General features: G+C 29.8%; 1 protein-coding gene across 1 annotated transcript in view; it reads right to left on the reverse strand.

Annotated features, from left to right (window-relative positions):
* LOC129959128 (CRISP/Allergen/PR-1-like) overlaps nt 1–20802 on the reverse strand; it is a 63344-nt gene extending 42542 nt beyond the window's left edge. The window contains exon 1 of the mRNA XM_056071950.1: nt 20648–20802. The gene's annotated coding sequence lies outside the window, so the exon portion shown is untranslated. The remainder of the gene's footprint in view (nt 1–20647) is intronic.
* Between the last annotated feature and the right edge of the window lie 892 nt (nt 20803–21694).

Raw genomic sequence — 21694 nt, forward strand, 5'->3', positions numbered from 1 at the left:
TGAACCAACTGAGTTTCAAGAAACCCTTCGACTTCGACTGTTGTATCTCCTACTACAGGTGTAAATAACTATTTATTTAACCAAGATTAGAACAAGTTGTTCTTTGTATATATAAGGCTGTAAAGTAAAGAATTGTCTGGAAATTCTGCTTCGTTATTTGATCAGTCTAGATCAAGACATTACATCATATTACCATACTCTGTGTTTGGCGAGTATACTCGTCATTGCTACATTTTTCTTACGCAATTTAGATACGCATTTTCTGAAGAGTTTGAAACAGTTAATTGGTTAAGAAACATATATAAATATGTATTTCTATATCATATTAAAGATTTTCTTGTAATATTGGTTAAAAAAAACTTGTTACTTTTCAAGTTAAATGAATAATTAAACATTTTCTTCAAATATTCTATTAGGTTTGGCTCCTTATTTCATAAAATACTAAAAATTGACCAATTTAATTGAACACGATATAATTTATATTAAATAATTGTAAAACTTTTGTAAATTTTCAAATTTAATTACTACTCATGTTTTACTTCTATTCAGCGAGGTTTCTGTACGAATCTCAAAAGCATTACAATAAATTTGAACGAACGTATTTATAATTTATGAAATTATAAATATGTTGATTTGAATTTAGCTAAACATCAATAAAAAATTATAAAATTTTTTATTAAGATGATATAAACAGTGTGAATGAATTATTGGAACGTTTCCCAGCTGTTAAACCGAGAAACGCACAATTACTAAACAGATGGTTATCGAAAAAACAGGATATTTTCAAGGTTTCCGGATGGTATGCAAATTATTACAAATTAAAGGCGGGAGTAGAGAGAGGAAAAATGAAAAATAAAAAAATAAAAATTCAAATCGCATGCATCCTTTTAATTTATTTTTTGCAAATACATAAACAGCCAAGCGTTTAAAAATTTCAAAGAGTGTTTACAAGCCAAAGAGTGTATTCTGTTCATTTTCTTGCCCATTTGTGCACTCTAGTATAATTACACAACGTATTAGATGTTTAGCTTCAGAGCATAATTAAAAGCATCAAATGTGAATTTTGGATTTCCTTAGAATGATTTGATCCAAAATTTGATGCAGATCAAAAGTTGAGATTTTAAAATCACAAATTAAATTTCGTTTAACTGATCTGTAATATTTTAAAATTACCTTGTCGGCATGCAGACGGACTGAAAAATAATCGGAAATGATATTTAGACTCAGAGCTGTAGTTAATTTATATACTGAAATTTATTCACCTAACGTCTTGTGTTATTCAGTTATCACATTCGCATGCGCATAACACTCTAGAAGGTAAACTTGTTGATGGATTTCGTCTAAACTTTGATGCAGAACCACAATTCTAAAGATAGAATCATATGCCGAATTTTATCTATCTAACTCATTATGTTTTTGAGTCATCCTGTTCAAATGCTTTAATTTAGTTATATTAATGTCCCTTTGTAAAGCAACACTAAGAGCTATTTTGGAACAAACCTCGTAATTTTGAACAGCGGTCGGATGATGAGGACGGCACCTGAGCTGGCATCCCCCTCTCCACACCACACCACACCAGCGGATGGACATTTGGCCATGATGGATTTGACGTGCAACAGACCCCTCACACGACGGTTTTTCGGTGGAATCGGGTCTCGAGCTGGAAGCCCTACGGCTCACGAGCCGAGACCTTACCACCAGGCCACTGCGGCCCTCCTCTTTACATGCATATGAGAAAAAAAGAAAGGCGGTCACTATTGACAGATTTTATTCGTTTAATTTTGCCTTATGGTCTAAACAACGCATTTAATAATTGAATAAATAGCCTTAATAATTGAATAAATAGCCGATTAGTAAAAAGAATATTTCATACTTTTTTTCAGTTCTAGTTTTTATATTACGCTTTTTGAAGCTTTAAAATTTATTAAGAATCAAGAAATTGTTCGAGGTTTTTATTTGAATAAATGCTAAGGACTAAGATTCTATTTAATTATTTATTTATAATTTGTTTTCATAATTATTACTTATTATATTTATTATAGTTTTTTCTCTTTAAATACTTTGTATACGTGAAAGTAAAAAAATGTACATGTGATAGAAAATAATGCTATAGAAATTAATCCTACAACAAAAAACAATGCATCGGTTGTGAATTAATTCTGTAATCAATAAAATTTAAATCAGGAATTTTTTATCTTTTGCTTTTTCTTCAAATACTTTTCTTAATATGTAACATTTATAAATCTTTCTAACTCTGTATCATTTATCTGATGAGACGTGTCAATTGATCATATTAATCTATACTTATAATAAAGCTCAATGTGTGTGTGTGTGTTGGCGCTCTACAGGCCAGACCGTTTGACCTACAGCTACCAAATTTGGTACATGTATACCTTGGAGGTCGGGAATGTGCACCTGGGGTTCCTTTTTTCGAATTTTTAATTAGAATTTGAATTATTAATTAAAAATTAACTTTCCCGCCAAAAAAAATCTTCTATTTTCCCCACCGCCAACTTTTCCGCCAAAAAAATCTTCCATTTTCTCCCCCGCAAAATGAGTAAGGCTTCAGTTTTTTTTTTCTCCCAACAGTAATGAGGCTAGGGTTAATATTTTTCGGCGGATTATTTCAAACGATTCTGTTTATTTTCTTAATGTTTGATGCATTTAAAATTAAACATTGTTAATTAATCCATGTTTCAGATTCATTTTGAAGTACTTTTGAATTAAAATAACACAGAATAAAGGAAATTAAAAATCTCTAATCTGCATAGCGTTACCCCAACTGGCGTAGAAAAATTCACGCATTTGCGTTAACGTAACTGGCGAAGAAAATTCACGCATGCGCACTGTGTTCTGATTGTTGCCATGACAACCGTTATCAACAGATGATTTAAATTATTTTTAGGTTAGTTGCATGCTTTTGTAAGTAAATTGTATTTATGTTAGTTATATATTTTTTTGTATATGCTTATAGTTTTAAGTACATCGTTTTTTAAGTAGTTTTTTTAAAACCTGTTTTCGACCGATTATTTTAAACGATTCATTTTATTTTCTTAGTGTTTGATGCATTTAAAACTAAACATTGTTAATTAATCGATCTGTTCATGATGAATCTGAGAAAATTTTGTTGACAAATTCTTGAGATATTACATAACTTAAGAAAGATATTCTTTAGTGCCCATAAAGTTTAAACGCTCAGTGACTCTATTATCAGTAATCATATTATTAAAAAAAATGCTTTGTTTCAGTAAAAAATATTATTATATTAATTGCAGTTTAGTCATTTCCATTTTAATTTTAAGCATAAATTCTACCGAAACTAACAGAAAATTAGAGAGATACATATTATGTTATGGCTGAAGGACTTTATATTATTTAGAGTGAATTACATGACTATCAAAATTTGAAGCTTTAAAATATTTGATGAAGAAAATATTAAAGTAGGAATTACATAAAATATTTAATTATTAAAATTTTAATGAGCATTAAGATTGGCGAACCGGCTGGTCGCCAAAGGCGGCTAGTATATATATATATTGATATGTGATCTTTTATTACTGCAATTAAGTATTACATAAATCAGAAACATAAATTATTCTGCTTTTTGCAAATGTGGACATTTTGTTCCAATACCACTGCTTCTCATACTAAAAATATTATTAGTGGAAAATAACAGAAATATCCTCTGTTATTATTAACAGTCGATATAGGCTTTAATAATTTTAATTTAGTCTACATTTTTAGTAATTCTGAAGAATCTAATTTAATATAAAACCCAAATCAAATTTGGGAAAACGATATGCGTTTCAGTTGGCATTATGATTTTAATATCTTACTTTTGAAAAACTAAATCTGAAAGTTGAAGGACAATTTAATATCTTATTCAAAATATCCTTGAACTATCAATTCTGAAATATACCTCTCTAGAGAAATCATCCGCCGAAATTCCTATTTCCCTTGCATAACCGAAATCAGATGCAGCCGAACTAAATTACGGTAAGCTCTGATAAAAATCAACCAGCATTTGTATGCATAGCTTACCATCGTTTTATGCTAATACAAATCAGATACTCAGAGAGACTAAGACAATCTAATAACTAAAGGAAGGAAACCGAGAAAGTCCGTTTTCCTGTGACGTTAAAAATCTGTTTGTTGCATTGAAGGTGAAAAAAGAGACAAATTTTCGTTGCTTTTTGCAGTTGTTGCAAATTTTTTCGAAGTGCACAAAGTTTCTTCCGGTTCACAGCAACCTCCAAATCTATGTTTACTATGTCTTGAAACATAGCGACAACTGTTTATCTCTTCTGATTTAAATTAAAAAATAGTTTCATACTTAATTTTATTGAAAATAACATTTTTAATTATCTAAAGAAAACTCTCATACGCCTAACATACGAACTTCAAGGCAGTTATGCGATTTAAAACTCACAAATTATTAAATTTCAGGAGTTGATAATTGTGGGAAAACTAGCTTATACTACATGTTAGTTCTAATCCTAGCCTACCCCTCTTTCATCCTTATCCATTTTCAAGGAACTGTGAAGAGTTGTCGTTGGTCGGCAGCCTAAACCTGTGCAGTAAAGATAAAGTGTGCCAACGTTCTACATATTCTGAAGGATCGTTTGAGAAAAATTATTTCACAGTGGATGGCGTAACCCTTCTAAACGAATTCGGTGTATTCGAATACAAAAGTGATTCGGCTCCAAAGATGAAGAAATTATTCGTTTGTATTTGCTATAGGACTATATTGGAAATTATTAAAGCAAATGACCGATCCATTTCAACTATTAATAAATCCTGCTCTGCCACAATTATTCAACGGTTCCTAAATTGTAGTCAACTAATTGTTCATCGGAAAACTATAAGCACTTCAAATAAGTATTTATCTTATAATCAAGTATGTGGTTATCACTTAATAATTTCGAATACAAATTGTATTTATGCTCTTCAAAAGTTTCGTTGTAACATCGGTGTATAAACGCGTATTGGATAAAGATTTGCATATATAGCAAACAGATGTATATTTAACATGAAACTTTTTCATGTAAGAAAGAAGGCAAGGAATTGCTGTTCAGATTTAAATAGATTTTGAAAGGATTCTCTAAGATGGAACTGTCAGAAAATGTTGTGGAAACCAACAAGCTTTCTGGAGTTTGAAAAGTTTCCAAAATGAAGAACTACAAACATTTTTTTAACAGAAAATGAACATAATGCTCTTAAAATCGTATATATATAAAAAATGTTTACAAATTCAATGAACTGACGGAACGGTGAGTAAGGAGGGATAGTGGATCATCATTCCTTGTCATCCGAGAAGGTGCGGATAAGGATATGAATAACAGATGCTGTCGATTTCCAACACGCAACGCTTATGGAGGCGAAGACTTTGGAGGAGAGTAATCTCTCATCGTCTTTCTTGTGGAACTTCAAAAATATGGTTAATTTAGATTGTATTGAATCAACTTATTTATATAAATATTCGTCTTTCTTCATTTGTTACGCTGGGCGGAATCAGAATACCCCCGCCTTTTTAGTCTTCGTCATTAACGAATGCAAAATCTCAACTTCTGTTTTGACGTCAAGCAACTAAGACAGGTTTTTGTATGTTTTTGGTGAGAGAATAAAGCTAAGGATGAATAAAATTTAATTATGGGATAGTTAATTTCACATTTTATTTACATTCTTTATGATGGAATGTAACAAAGATCGATGAGCTGAAGTCTGCGATTTTTATTATCTTGTATTTAATCTGATTCTTACATTCACACTTCACGAATCAATTGGAAGTTATCTTTTAATATTTTCTTTAATATTTTTTTGCTTTGTATTTGGCATTGCATTTTGCTCTATTAATGAATCACTATTTATTTTAATTCGATTTTAATGATTAACTTTTGCTTAAGTGTGAGAAAACGTTATAGGCAGGGGAAAAAATATTATTTGCGATGAAATGTTTTAGTTCATAGAATACCGAGTCTTTAACATTTATTTTTTACTCTTACTATACATTTAAATGTACTACAAACGATAATTTTTTGAATTTTTAATTTTTCTGCCAATGTACTTGAGATACTTTACTACAACTTCCGTTAGTTAACCACTGATGATCAGACCTGAGATATTTTTAAAAGGATAACATCCTGTGAAGACGGGCACATTAATATACATTTTATTCTTACTATACATTTACATCTAAATGCACTACAAACGATAATTTTTTGAATTTTTAATTTTTCTGCCAATGTGCTTGAGATACTCTACTACAACTTTCGTTAGTTAACCTCTGATGATCAGACCTGAGATAAGGATAAGGATAACAAAGGATAACATCCTGTGAAGACGGGCACATTTTCTAGTGATAATAAAAAGCTCGTGCATTTCGAAACAATGTATCTTGACGTTAACCAATTCGATTTGAAATGTGATGTACTACAATTCTATGTAAGAAATACCGAATTTTATTTTCCTTAATTTTTTCTATTAACATTTAGCTGTTCTCATTCAAGACAAACAATCCTCCAGTTGACAGAATATGTCGAAAATTCGACCCAGAATACACTTTGGCGTAAAAACTACATGTCAAATTTTTATCCGTGATTTTTATTTATCATGTTTACAAACACACAGACGGACTGAGGCAAGGACCGACCCGCCACAAAGGCACACGGATTTAAACCATAAGGCTGAATGACCAGACTGCCGCAACAGCAACACTGGCGGGAACTGTGGTTGAGTCCTAAGGGCCATCATCGGCCACGGTACAACCCTCCCCGAAAGAAGTACGCCCCTCCCGTCATCGATGGAAGGAGTCAGATCCCCCACCTTTTTGTGTACCCTCCAGGGTGTCGAGATCCAACCTCCATGCCGGAAGCATCTCATCCTCATTTCGAGGTGCCCCCCGGGGGTTGACGGACTGAGGTAAATCTAAACATGATTTTTTTTTCTTTGAATCAAACTATAAAACTTGGGGATTCATCGAACTTTCCACACTGAAATTTTTGATTATTACAACTTATTTGCATATTTGTACATTCGTATTCAAGAAATTAAAAATAAAACAGAAGGATCTCTAAGAATAATCTCATCATTTGCAAAGACCCATGTATGTTCAAAATGAAATTCTGAAAGGAATTTAAATGTAGTAAAGATTGATTTGATCTGGTAAAACCGAAATTTCCATAAGACACCTCACTAAAGAAAAATGATATACGAAGAGATTAATCGCAACTTTTAACTATGAATTATTCAGTATGCCATTTAGTATGAAAGTACCAGTTATTGTATTTTTAATTATTTTTTTTATTATAAGTGAATTTTGCTTCATATAATAGTGCTAAAATAAAAAGATCTTTATAAAATGAAGCCGAATCAACACTTTTGAGCATATTTTAAAATTACTGTGTTTACAATTTCTTCTAAAACATTTCGGAGGCATTTAATGTGATTTTCCAATCACTTTATAACTCGTTTCATACTTCAAAAGTAAAACTAAAGTCTAAATTACTTTTTTAACAATAAGAGTATCTTAAATACTTCAGTGTAGCACATTGAAATAAAAAATATCGACCAAATACTTCTAAAATGTTCTTACAAAACTTTTGCAATGAACTCAGTGCAATGAACAATCAGATATATATTTGAATGATTTAGAAAGTTCAGATATATTTTGAAAGTAAAATAGATCAGATATATCTTGAAAATAAAATAGATCTGTGTAATCAGTACGTCTAAAAGACATCAACTAAACACTAACGAGGTATGTTGACGATTTTAAAGGACAGAATATAAAATTATACCCGTCAGCAACTTTGATCTCAGCTATCAAAAGCATCAAAGTCTCTATTGTTGCGTGAGAATTATAGTGCTATTGTGAAGCTGTCATGCAATGTTTTTCTCAAGAAAGTTTCGCACGCATTTTAATATCACCGTTGAATATCGTAAACACTTATTTTCTTTGGCTTTCAAAATGTAAATGCTGTCATTCAAAAATTTTCAATCCCAATTACTGTTGTTATGAAATAATTTTATTGATGCACCTGGAAATTTCTTTTCTTTTGCTGTTGATGTTTCTTTGGCTTTCGTGTGAGTAGTTTCTGTATGATCGCTTATAAATTACTAACTGTTTCTTACATAGTAATTTCGCTGTTCAAAGTTTTAATGCTAATATAATATCTATAATACAGAATAAATAACTCTCATGAAAATTACTTTTAAACATTTAGTAAACTTCAGGGCTTGAAAGAGTCAACAACTTTGGCAATTGCGAGTCAAAAATTGTGTAAAAAAAATCAAATTCTAGAAAAACTGGACTATCAGTGATAAAGTCCCATTAAAAAAAGTATACAAAAGTAGTCTTTTGTTGAATAGCTAATTTTGAATCTCGTTTTCCCGAAAAAAGATTCAAGAAATCTGCTATCATATATGAACGACACCTGATACTTCAGCTAGTTGTAATTACTAATCCTTTTACCTCCATTGAAGATGTCCCCCCCTTTTTTTTGTATATCTGCCCTCTTTTTCCTACATTAGGATTACTTTACAGCATATTAAACTTACTTTGACTCCCTTTTTAACAGTTTCACTTATTCTCGCATGTTTCCCATAAGCTATGATGGAATTTCGTAAGCGATGTTTCCATTCACTTTCTGACGTGTTTGGGTTCAGGATTTTTTTTACAGTTTTTTTTTTTTAAATCCCGATGACAAAAAATACTTTAATAACTCTTAACTATCATTTAACGCTTAATTATCAACTAATTGATATATTTAATTAGTTAAAATTTATTAATTAGTTAGTTTCACAGATTCGACGCCATCTAGAAATAAAAGTTAATTTTACGATTCCATGGCAATGGTAACTATAAATTATAAAATTATCAAAAACTGGCACATAATAAATAAGAAAAAAAAAATTTTAACGCAGGTTTGTTATGTAATAAAAAAGTTTTAATGATTTTTGTTTTACCCTCCAGATTTGATTTTTATTTAATAAAATTCTTTTTGAGGCATTGATAAAAGATTTTTTCTTCATTTTTCTTCATTTTTTCATGCGTGTGCGTGCGCGCGAGCGTGTATGTGTGTGTTTGGAATGCATTTCTGACTTTTAAATCAATTGCCAGTCTGAGAAAAAGTAGCTGAATTTGCATATTTACAAATTAATTTAAAAATTGCTTGGACTGCTAATGTTATCCCATGTTTTGCATGTTTTCCCTTCTTAAACATTAGTCCTAATTTTAATTTTAATCTATACTTAACCTTTCTTTCTCAAAAATTTATATTCAGTTCGTATTTTGAACAGTAATTTTCCAAGAGCAAGAAATAATAAGTTATAAATAGATAATTAACATTATTTTGTGATGGCATCTTAAACTGAGTGTTTATTTGTCCATAATCAAGCATAAAATAAAATCGTGCCCTGAGAATCTAGAGAAACTCACAGAACTAACGCAAGCAAAGTGCTTTTCTTAAGGTGTTAGTATAAAATTTACAGATCAAGAAATATTTCATTAATGTGTGAAGAGCAAACAGTCAAGGAATACAACGATATGCCATCTATCACACATAATAATCAGCTTATACAGGGTGGTTATAATTAATGTTCCACTTTGAAATGGTCTTAAAAGGAAAACTATTGGACCAAATGTTATCAAACTTGGTAACAATTTAAAAGAGGTCATACTAATTTCTTTTCTGTCAAAAAAAGTTCAAAAACACATCACCAGGGGGAAATGGCGCTGTATGCAATTTTGTTAAACATAATGGGACATGAAGACACCGATTTAAAATATGTTTAATTGTTTTTGAAGCGTGTTACAAAGCATGTTCAATGTATGTTATCTCAAAAGCACTGTTAATGGTGATAATCTAAACAATTTGGTATATCTGGAAGCTGCAATACATCGACATGTGCGTAATATTACTCCTGATGTGCTAAAAGCTACTGATCAGAATGCAGTAATGCGATTTAACTTGCTTTCAGAAAATGGTAGACGCCATATTTAACATGCTTTGTAACACGTTTCAGAAATGATTAAACACATTTTAAACCAATGTCTTCATATCCTATTATGCTTAACAATATTACATACAGCGCCATTTTACCCTAGTGGTGAGTTTTTGAACTTTTTTTTTCGGTGGAAAATAAATTTCCATAGCCTTCTTTAAATTATTACCAAGTTTGATAATATTTGGCATAGTAGTTTTCCTTTTATGACTATTCAAAATGGAACTTAAATTATAACCACCCTGTAGAATAGTATTTAGTTTCTTTAAAAGACTCCTCTGAGAATATTTCATAACACAAATAATAGAAAAATTCATGTTTATATATTTGTTGTTTATATATTTGTTATTTATATATTTGTTGTAGATAAAATATATATTATAGGAATAGTCCGTGATATATTCTTGCAAAAAAATAGCCTAGCCACAAAAAAAATTATTATTTAAAAATACTCTTTATAAAGACAATAAAGCTTTCCCGTAAGATTCCCAAATTATCTAGAACATATTGGTTCTATCTACAAAATCAAAGAATATATTCAAAGTATTCTGATATTATAAGGGGAGTGTCCATTTTAATAGCATCTAAATTTTTAATTTCTGCTCCCTCAGATACAGGCATATACTTCGGATTCAGCAAAGGCTTTAAATGAAGGTAAAAACTGTATTTTATGTTACTTGTCTTTCTGAGGAAACTACAAAATCTAAATTTCTCAGAATCCTCCGATTCTCTTAACATATTTAATCTCCTATTATATTTAATATTAAGAGATTAAATATGATAATTAGAATATTTAATATCTCTAATCATATTTAATAAAATTATTTTCACGCACTAATATCTTATATATAAAAAGTCCCACTCCACTGTGAAGGGAACTGATAGAATGTGAAACATTAAATTTCATTTTTGTAAGCTATTCCACTCAATTTCAGAAGTCACTTTCGAGGAATATCTGCCTGGTCAACGGACTCCACTTCCTTGAAGTAGCTAATAATTGGCCTAAATTAATGAAATTTAAAGGTTCCTAATTTTGTCAATTTTGGGTGGGGAAGAGTTACATTAATTTTTTTTTAATGTTTATGCGTCAAGCGTTTTTTACGCCATATGTCTAAAAAGACTGGAGAACTGTGTAAAAATATAAATTTCCTGATTTTTACAGCAGCACGTTTATTGATTCAAATGACTAGAAATGAATAAATAAAAAGTAATTATTTTCTTAATTTGAGATAATTTTTCCAGTTAAAAATGTATAAATGTCTCTGACAGTTGAGAAATTAGCCATTGGCTCATGAATAAAGTTGGCACCTTATACAGAATGCATTCTTATCAACATGTCATTCACAAGGTTGGTAGGAGTAATGCCTTAACATTTGTTGTCGGAAAGATATGTCCTTCAATTTTGTAAGAAAGCATTGTCTTCATTCGATACTTTTACGGCCAAAGTTTTCACAAGCAACTATTAAGTGAATCAAAGAATATCATGTTTATCACCATCAATGCAATCTCTACTTGAATGTCAGCTCTGGACACAAATAAATGAATGAAGGATATTTAGAAGTAATTGTCTTAGCACATGGTATAGATGAAATGATGCAATAACTGGAATGATAGTTAATAGAAGTGTTTGTGTTACTCAATGTTGTCAAATTTATTTGGGCTTATACATGAATCTGAATTGTTTTTCAAGCACTGAGTGATAAAAAATTTGCAGACATTACAAAAATTCCTAAAAAATGAAAAGGTGGGGGGGAGGGGAAACAAAGCTGTTTTGTTTGAAAAGCATTTGCGGGGTAAACATCCCAAGCACTTTTTTTTTCACTGAATGTTAGCACAAAAAATATTCTGCAGATGATACGGAAAAGAGTGACTATTATAAAAATATGCAAATTAGGCTGTTGTTTAAAGACCTATATGACTTTAACAATTCAATGTATGGTTTTTCAGTGGTTCTTTATGGAAAAATTGTTGAGATCCCATCTTTAAGGATAAAAGAAATGGTTTTACAGCAATATTTATACACGATTGCGCAATAAGTCTCTTTGGAACCCACTAAAATATTCCCACGTCGAGACCTTTGGGGAAGACAACATCATTAGCAGCTGATTCAAATTTCCATGGCCTCTGTGATCGTCAGATTTGTCTCTAGTGGAAGTCAGGTTCTGGTTATTATTTGAAATCATGCTTGTATCTATTACAACAATCTATTTATTGGGAATTTAAAAATGCAATTCACGATGAGAAATTCCAAAAGTTCCATACCGATATTCAGTATTTTTTAGATCTTAATACCGGGATACCGGTTTTAATACCGGCAGTAGAAATTTTAGGAAAAGAAAAAAAACACAGGTGTTTCTTTGTTTTATTTGCTAGTTTTATTAGAGAGTGTAAATATCACAAAAAATAATTGGTAACTTATTATAACAGTATATAAAGAATCACAAAAAAGTAAAGAAGCATCTTATTTATTTAAATCACAAAAAAGTGTAAATATCACTATTCAGTCAGTGGTACTATTGCAAATTTTTGAAATGTGATCTTAAAAAAAAATAATGCATCAATTGTACTGTCATTAAGCCTGGAAAGTAATGTTGTGCAAATATTACCAGCTATATTATTTTAACTCAAACTTTCGTATTCATTTGTGTAGCCAAAAGTGATAAAAAAGTTTTCAGGAATGGTTATCATAATTATTTTGTAAAAAATGTAATTACCAAATTTTAAGAACCGAAATTTTTAATTTATTCTTCATAATTTAATGTTTATGTCTCTTATATTAAATAAAAACTGCTCTGAAATATTTAACTGTGATTAGTACCTTTTTCTTTCTGTATCACTAATTATCTGTAATCTTACGTCAAACCGCGAGTCTTCATTGTTAAATATAAACATCTTCTCCTTTCATATTTCCTTTCACCTATTTTGTGAAGTTAAACTCATCCTAACGCATGCGCAAAAGCGCGGAGGATTTTACAATCCATTGTCAAACAGTATTTTATCACTTCTCTTGATTGTACGATGCAACTTTATATTCACAGCCTAATTAATTTCGCCCGTTAGGGAGACATAAAAACAAAAACGCATACTATTTTCTTATGTTGGCGATCCCTGAACATTTAGTGGAGGCAATTTTAAAAATTTCTAGTAAATACCGAAAAAACGGTATTTAAACTTGTAAATACCGGTATTACAAAATTGTACAAATGTCTCAAAATACCGGTATTCGGTATCCCAGTATACCGGTATTGCAATCCCTAGCTACCCTACTTTCGCATATGCCGCACTCTGCAACAGTTGGAGTTTTAATTCGTCTTCAGTATGTTGTACCAATGTCAAACTGTATTCTAGTAAAAGTGTCAAAATTGTCATTCATTTTGTGTACCTCTATAGCAACTTCCCTTACCAAAGATATTTTTTACTAAACACTTTTCAGGCCCAAAAAACCATGTGCTTTGATTGCTCACCCCGAAAACCGTCTTTTTTTTCAATAAATCATTTTTCAATTTTTTAAATATCACCCGAATTTTTGATTAATTGGTACAAATTTAATATTTACTTGTAATGTCTGTTTTTATCAAAAAAAACTTTTTTTCTTCCATTCTCCGAATGAAATTTTGACATTTTAAATACATTCATTAGAAAAATATATTAACCAGTTTTTAATTTATGTTTCCACATCAAAGTTGCCAATTATGTTCCCATATTGAGCAAATAATAATTAAATTTCATTAATTAATTTTAATATTTTAGCAAATTAAACCCTGAAAACAAGTTGATTCTTGATTTTGGGTGGGAGTACATTTCACTCAATTTTCGTATCAAATATTTCGTATGCTTTATTCTTGAATTATTTTGTATAATGAATATATATGAGCTTACAGCCAGTCCCTGCCTCCTCATCACTTATGTCACTCTCAGGAAATGTTTTCGATTTCATATCTACTAATTTACTTCTAGCTCATAGATTCTTAAAAAAGATCACAGTCTATTTTGAAGGGCAATATAGAAGAAACAAGATTCAGTTTGAAAGTTTCTTGAAATATAAAAATTCAAAAAGATATTCAATTTACAGATACTCTTTTAAGCTTTAATTTTTACCTCTTAGTAAATATATCTAATTATTAATATTCCTTATAAACTTCTGTCTTAAAAAAAACGCATATTTCTTTAGTTTTCTTAAATATTTTCTTAAATATCTTATACAAAATTTTCATATTTAGTCCTCTCAATGCATTCCTTCTCTCCGATCTTATACAGTGAATTCTTTAATTTCATTGGAGATTGAAACATGCAAACAGAAAAACAAGAAAGAAAGAACGTATTTGTTGAATCCATTGAAGAGATAAAGAGAAAGATCCACCACATACGTTAGAAACGTAAAAATTAATACTGTTTTACTTAACTGTTAATTGAGGAAAGATCGTGTAAAATAGTGTTACACATATAAAAACACTTCTCCCCGATTTTACCCCGTGTATTCTTTAATTTCCTTGTGGATCGAAACATGCTAAAGAATTTATTTACCGAATCCATTGAAGAGATAAAGAGAAAGGTCCTCCACATGCGTTAGAAATGTAAAAAAAGAATACTGTTTTACTTAACTGTTAATTGAGGAAAGATCGTGTTAAATTATGTTACACATATAAAAACACTTCTCCCGATTTTACCCCGTGTATTCTTTAATTTCATTTTGGATCGAAACATGCAAACTGAAAAAAAAAGGTATTTACCGAATCCATTGAAGAGGTAAAGAGAAAGGTCCTCCACATGCGTTTGAAATGTAAAAAAGAATACTGTTTTACTTAACTGTTAATTGATTAATTGTGTGATTAATACTGTTTTACTTAACTGTTAATTGATTAATTGTATGATTAATACTGTTTTACTTAACTGTTAATTGATTAAATTGTTTTACACATTTAAAACATTTAAAAACACTCTCCCCCCCCCCCGATTTTAGATCGTGAATTCTTTAATTTCATTGGGAATCGAAACATGCAAATAGAAAAACAAGAAGTAAGAACGTATTTGCCGAATCCATTGAAGAGATAAAGTGAAAGATCCGTTGCATATGTTAGAAATGTAAAAAAGAATATTGTTTTAGTTAATCGTTAAATAGGAAAGATCGCGTTAGATCGTGTTACGCATTTAAAAAGGAGACTATCAAGTTATACATTTTGTTCTGACAACTGTTTACGATTTTTAGAATGTTCTTTGAGAAAAAATCAGAGAAACTTCAAGAAGGATAAGAAAAAGAAAATTTAGATGTTTTGTCCCCCATAAAGAGCCTCAATGCATAAAGACCTCATTCCCGTGTTTTAATCCATAGTTAAATTCTTAAACATGGGCCGAATTGCTCTTGAATCAACATAGAATTTTCGACAAGCAGCTGATTAAATATTGAGTGTGTGCGTTAAATATGCACGTTAACTCAGAATCGTCATCTCACGATTGTTCAGTTGTGCTTTGGTAGAGAAGAGAAGTGATAAATCATAATTGCGAGTCACACTGCAAATTTCTAAATTCTTTTGGTCCTAGAAATTCGAAAAGCCGCAATCTCTAGGAATTAAAAAAAACACTACAAACGAAAAATCATAATTCGTTCATAAAAAGCAGTTGGAATGCAATTTCTTTTATTTACAGGGTCCTAAAGAATAATAATGGAATGTAGGCGAGCGTAAAAAAGATTTATTAGAAAATAAATATTTTCGTAAATTTCTAATAAAAGAGAGCGCGTGTGTAAAAATGATTTATGAAAATTATTATTTGTTTCATAAATTAATAACAAAAACAAGCCACGCACGAAATGCATGCAAAGTAAAATCGATTATCCATACCTTTAAAAACCACCGTTTCTGCTAAACAAATCGACGTTCTTCTCTATGTCTACTAATAATAAAGATGTGTGTGTGCGTGCGCGTGTGTGTGTATGTGTATGTGTGTGAATAAGATACACAACACAATAAATATTTTATAGATTTGGGTGCGAAATTACTTATCGAGTAAAATATTAATGCATCAAATAATAAGCTTACCAACAATCAACTTTAACCCCAAAGATCTGCAAAAAAATTAATATGTGGGCGACGGTTAAAGTTAAAGGGAAATGTTGTTCAATATTTGTGACTTCAGAAAATTAAAAAATATGTATGTTAATGGTCTTTTTTAAAATTGAAATATTTCAAGGACATGTCTAACCCACGCATTTGTGTTTGAATTAAAGAAGTATTAATGAAAAATATTTCTAAGGTACTTTAATAACTTAAAAAAAAGTATTTTCCATTAATTATTTTAAAATGAAGATCCATCAAGGACATTTTAAACCATGATCAAGGTTTTAAAAAAAACATTTTGAACTTCAGTTATGTGATACGAAAATTCATCACGTTGTTTACAATTACATAGAGGCCAGCGGCAGATTCGAAAGAAAAATTTATTAAAGTACCAGTAAATAGATAGCTCGATAACATTATTGAAGGTATCTTTTTTGATATCTACGGTTGGATTAAAATTAATATCTCACTTCCCGAAACAATTGCATTGTATCTGATACCAAAATTTATGAAAATATTGTCCTTCGTTTTTTCTTCTTTTTCTTGATTATAAATTCTGAGCTGATGATTTGTGTGGCTGCTCTCAGAAACTTTGTTGCTTACGAGTTCAACGGATTTTATCTTATTGTTGTTAAGGGTTATAAAAACAATCAAGACAACCGATGACAATGCTATAAACGAATAAATTGGTTAAAAAAAGACTTTAATTATTCTATTACAAGCTTTAGAAGTTAAAGGAAGTTAAAATTTGAAAGTTATCTGTCGCACAGGAAATGAGAATTAAGTAACTCAGTAATTCTAGTTATTAGACTGTTTTTGCATTTTTCTGCAATTTATTTCTTTAATTCTTTCTTTTCAGAATTTGATATTCTGTAATACGATTGTTATTTGAATATTTTTAACTTTTATCAAATTTTTTTCTTTTTTCTGGGAACTTAGTTGTCTTCTGCTATGACAGTTATTTAAATGTTTTGCACTTTTTATTCGATGCGTTTTATTCGATGCAAGTATCAAGCAGTCTTTATGGTGTATTCTGATGCTTAAAATAATCACGAGCAAAAGTTCAATTTCGAAAGGTGAGAGTATATACAGAGTATCCATGTTAATCCTTACCAAATAGCTAATTTTGAGACATTTAAAACAGTCATATGTTTCCAATTAGAAAAATGATATAAATCATATAAAGATTTATGTCTTTTTAGACAGTTAATAACTGAAATGATGAAAAATTTGGAATCTCAATTTTTATGTAATTTTCGAGTGCTAGTTGTCAAATTTATTAAAATATCTTGATTCATTAACATTTTAAATGAAAAAAGAGTATTTCACACTTCTACAACTGAAATTGATAGACTTATGAAAAATTGAATATCACTAATATAGACGATTCTAGACCGTTTCAATGACCACCTTGAAGTACATTCGCCATGGAGATAGGGACTCGAAGCTTTATTAACTAATATTTTAATAGAAAAAATATTTTCATTCACTTACAGCTGAAACTGATAGAGTTATGAATATCTGAATATGACTAATTTAGACGATTCTGGACTATTTCAATGACCACTTAGAGGAACATTTGCCATGGAGATAAATTGCTCGAAGTTACATTAACTAATATTTTAAAAGAAGTAAAAAGTATATCGCCTTTCTGTTATTAAAATTAATAGAGTTATGAATATCTAAATATCACTATTTTAGACAATTCTAAACCATTTTAATAGCCACCTAGTGGAACATCCACTATGGAGATAGGTGCTCGAAGCTGTATTGACTAACATTTTAAAAAGCTCTACACTTCAGTGACTGAAATTCATAGAATTTCATTGAATATCACTAATTTAGACGATTCTAGAGCATTTCAATGATCACCTCGAGGAACATTTGCCATGGTGCTCGAAATTGTATTAACGAAAAAAAAAAGTATTTCACGTTTCTGCTACTAAAATTGATAGAGATGTGAAAATCTGAATATCACTAATTTAGACAATTCTAAACCATTTTAATAACCCTATCAAGGAACATTCGCCATGGAAATAGGTACTCAAAGCTGTATTAACCAGTATTTTATACAAAAAATTCTCACTTCTGCGACTGAAATTGATAGAGTTATGAAGATCAGAATATCACTAATTTAGAAGATTCTAGACCATTTCAATGACCACCACAAGGAACATTTATCATGATGTCAGGTGCTCGTCACTGAGTGTCATTGATTGCCTTATAATAATGTTCTTCAGAGTTTCATCATTCGGGCATTTTTCGTCACAGCAGATTGAAACTTTTTTTGTTTAAAATATTAGAATGTCAAGAGAGCCAAATTAAGCCAATAACTAAAAGATCGAAAGAATAGTATAAAAAAAAACTTAATAACTCTTTAGCAGTAAATTTATTGACTCAAGAAGCTTAATATATAATTATTTACATCATTTAAAAATTTTTTTAACAGGAAACACATTTCTATGTTTAAATCTTCTATCTTCTGTCGCTTAAAAAGTTGCCATTGAACCACGATTAAAGTGGACGCCTTATTTACTTTTATGCGTAAGAATGAAAGCAGTCTAAGTTATAAAAATTGTACTCAGCGGATGTAATCATTTTATTACGATTACATCCTCGTTACCATCTGTTTACCTCAATGAAGAGGAATTTATTTTGAAAGCGGTTATTTTACCGTATGAGTATTTTACATATCTTATTGAAAATAAGAAATAATTCTCTCAACTATTATAATTTTGTATTGATCTGATGCACTCTATCGACTGCTGTGGGCGAATAACAGTAAATAAAAGTATGAAATTTTGAATATTACAATTACATCCTAGTTATTATCTGTTTACCTCATTGAAGAAAAATTTATTTTGAAAGCTGTTATTTTACCGTACGAGTATTTCACACTTCCTGTCGAAAATAAGAAATAATGCTATCAACTATTATAATTTTGTATTGATCTGATGAATTATATGGATATCTGTGGGTGAATAGCAGTAAAGAAGAAACATGAAATTTTGAGTATTACAATTACATTCTTATTACCATCTATTTACCTTCATAAAGAGATTATTTGAAGATTTTATTTTGAATTAAATTCGATAAATTTTAAAGGATTTTGAATTCAGTAGATCTTTTTTGTTATTCACTTAGATAATCATTTTCATTAGCTGTTTTTGGCACCAAATGTTGTTAGGAGGCGCATGTCCCCTGACAACATTTGGTGCATATTTATCGACTGATATAATATAAAATATAGTTCTTAATTCCATTTAAAGCGCTTTTCTGAATGGAAGTATCTATCTATTCTTGTCTATAAATGAAGGGGATCCACGAATATTAAATTTACTGCTGCTTTTTAAAGGATTCTCTAAAAAAAATAACGGAACATGATCCAAAAAATTATATAATTTTCTCTTATAGATTATTACTCTTTGCCAGAATTATTTTTAATGAACTTCTGTGAACTACTTCATAACGTGAGAACATTTTCAATGAAGAATTAAAGATTTGCACGAAGGAAATTGTCTTCAAATGAGTAGGAGTCATCTTTTATGCTTAGATAGAAAATACTGGATAGGTTTCAGAAAAAGTTTAAGTTTCTATCATGAGTTACATTTATAATAACATTAGAAATTTTACTCTAAAATTCAGTTTTAGTAACACAAAAACATTATACATTCTTGTGCAAATTCGCTGAATTCTGAATTTTTGATTTTTTTAAAGGATTTCCTAAAAAATTAATGGTATATGATCCAGAAACATCCTGACATATTCTCTTACCGATTATTACTTTTTATAAGAATTGCCTTTAAAAAACGTCGATGAACTATCCCATTAATCGAGAATATTTTCAATAAAGAATTAAAGATTTGTATAAAAGAAATTATCCTAAAACCTGGAGGAGTAATTTCTGATGCTTAAATAGAACCTACTGTATAGGTTTCAGAAGTGGTTGTAAGCTTCTATTATGTGTTAAATATATAATAACATCAAAAATTTTCCTCGAAATTCATTTTTAATATTAAAACTGCTTTCAGCATGATTTTTTTCAAATTCACTGGATACTGAATTTTTGATTTTTTAAAGGATTTCCTAAAAAAAATAATGGGAAAATTATCCAAAAATTTCCTCAAATATTCTCTTATCAATTATTATTCTTTACAGGGATTACTTCTAATGGACTTCTGTGAACTTTTCCATTAGTCGAGAACATTTTCAATAAAGAATTAAAGATTTGTATGAAAGAAATTATCTTCAAAGGAGAAGGAGTAATTTTTGATGCGCAAATAGAACCTACTGGATAGGTTTGAGGAGTGATTGTAAATTTCTATTATGTGTAATATTTATAATAACATTACAAATTTTCCTCGGAATTCACTTTTAATAATAAAAATGTTTTTAGCATGTTTTTTTCACATTCATTGGATTCTGAAGTTCTTTTACAATAGTTATCTTTGTTATCTAAGCATATATTTAAATTCAAAAGATGATTATGGTGTCAATAGTTGTTCTTATTTATTAAAATATATTGATTTATCGGAGGATTTCTTAATGAAATAATATGACTTTAATCCATAAAATCTTAAGCATTTACTTACCTCTCTTCGACGAGCTTCTGTGAAATATTTAATGAGTTGAGATTATTCTCAATAAAGAATTAAGAACCTGCATAAAAGAAAATATAATAAAACTTCGAAAAATAATTTCAGCGCTTTTATTAAAGGCTTTTCAATGTCTTCTCCTCAAAGAAATGAATTATAAATGGATTTCGAATTCTTCCCATCAAGGTTAGCACCTGCCGCCGCTTTATGTTTTGGTGGTAGTGAAAAATTATTCTTGATTTTCTCATAAAGTCCTTGAATAATTTTCCCTTTCTTTGTTTTTTCATGCTTCTGTCGTAGGTGGAAGCGACTGCGATTGAACGGATAAAGCACCCGGGGTTAATGGGTATTCAGTGTTTACCATCATTCATAAACTTTTAGTGTTATTTTTATTGAATTGATTATTCATATTCTGACTTTATTTTGATTCATCTTCTAGTGCTGAGAAAATACCGACCTCGAATTTAAATTTCTTTTTTAAAATCGGTAAACAAGGGATTTTTTTTTCATTTTAAAGATAACGCATAATATCAAAGATCAGATAAAAGAGGTTAGATATAGTTAACTATATGCATGAGAAACGTATCGCCTTTTTTAAAATAACTTGTATTCTTTTTGAAAATCACCCTTCCTTCTGTATGGTTATGAATTATTTAAATCAATATGTATTACAGCAGAAAAGAGGTTTTCGAGTTAAAGAAAGTAATTATCATTTTATTATGAATTAAATTCTAAGAATGACATGTCATTTAATCGTTTGACTAACTATATAAAAAGAAGTTTACCATACCTTTTTTTAAGTAGGCTACATTCATAATATAATTTTTAATTCAAGAATGTATAGTAAGAAAATAGCATGTCTTTTTATGAGTAAGTTCTTTTTCAGATTTCATGCTTTAAATGCTTACTTTCTCGTATGCGTAGTATAGAGAAAGTATAGCAATCATCAAAAAATTCGAATCATCAAAAAGTATAGCAATCATCAAAAAATTCGAAGTGTGGAGATTTTCACAAATCTCCACGCTTTAGATCTCCCTGAACTCA

This window comes from Argiope bruennichi, chromosome X1 (assembly GCF_947563725.1).
Source record: "Argiope bruennichi chromosome X1, qqArgBrue1.1, whole genome shotgun sequence".
Taxonomy (NCBI): Eukaryota; Metazoa; Arthropoda; class Arachnida; order Araneae; family Araneidae; genus Argiope; species Argiope bruennichi.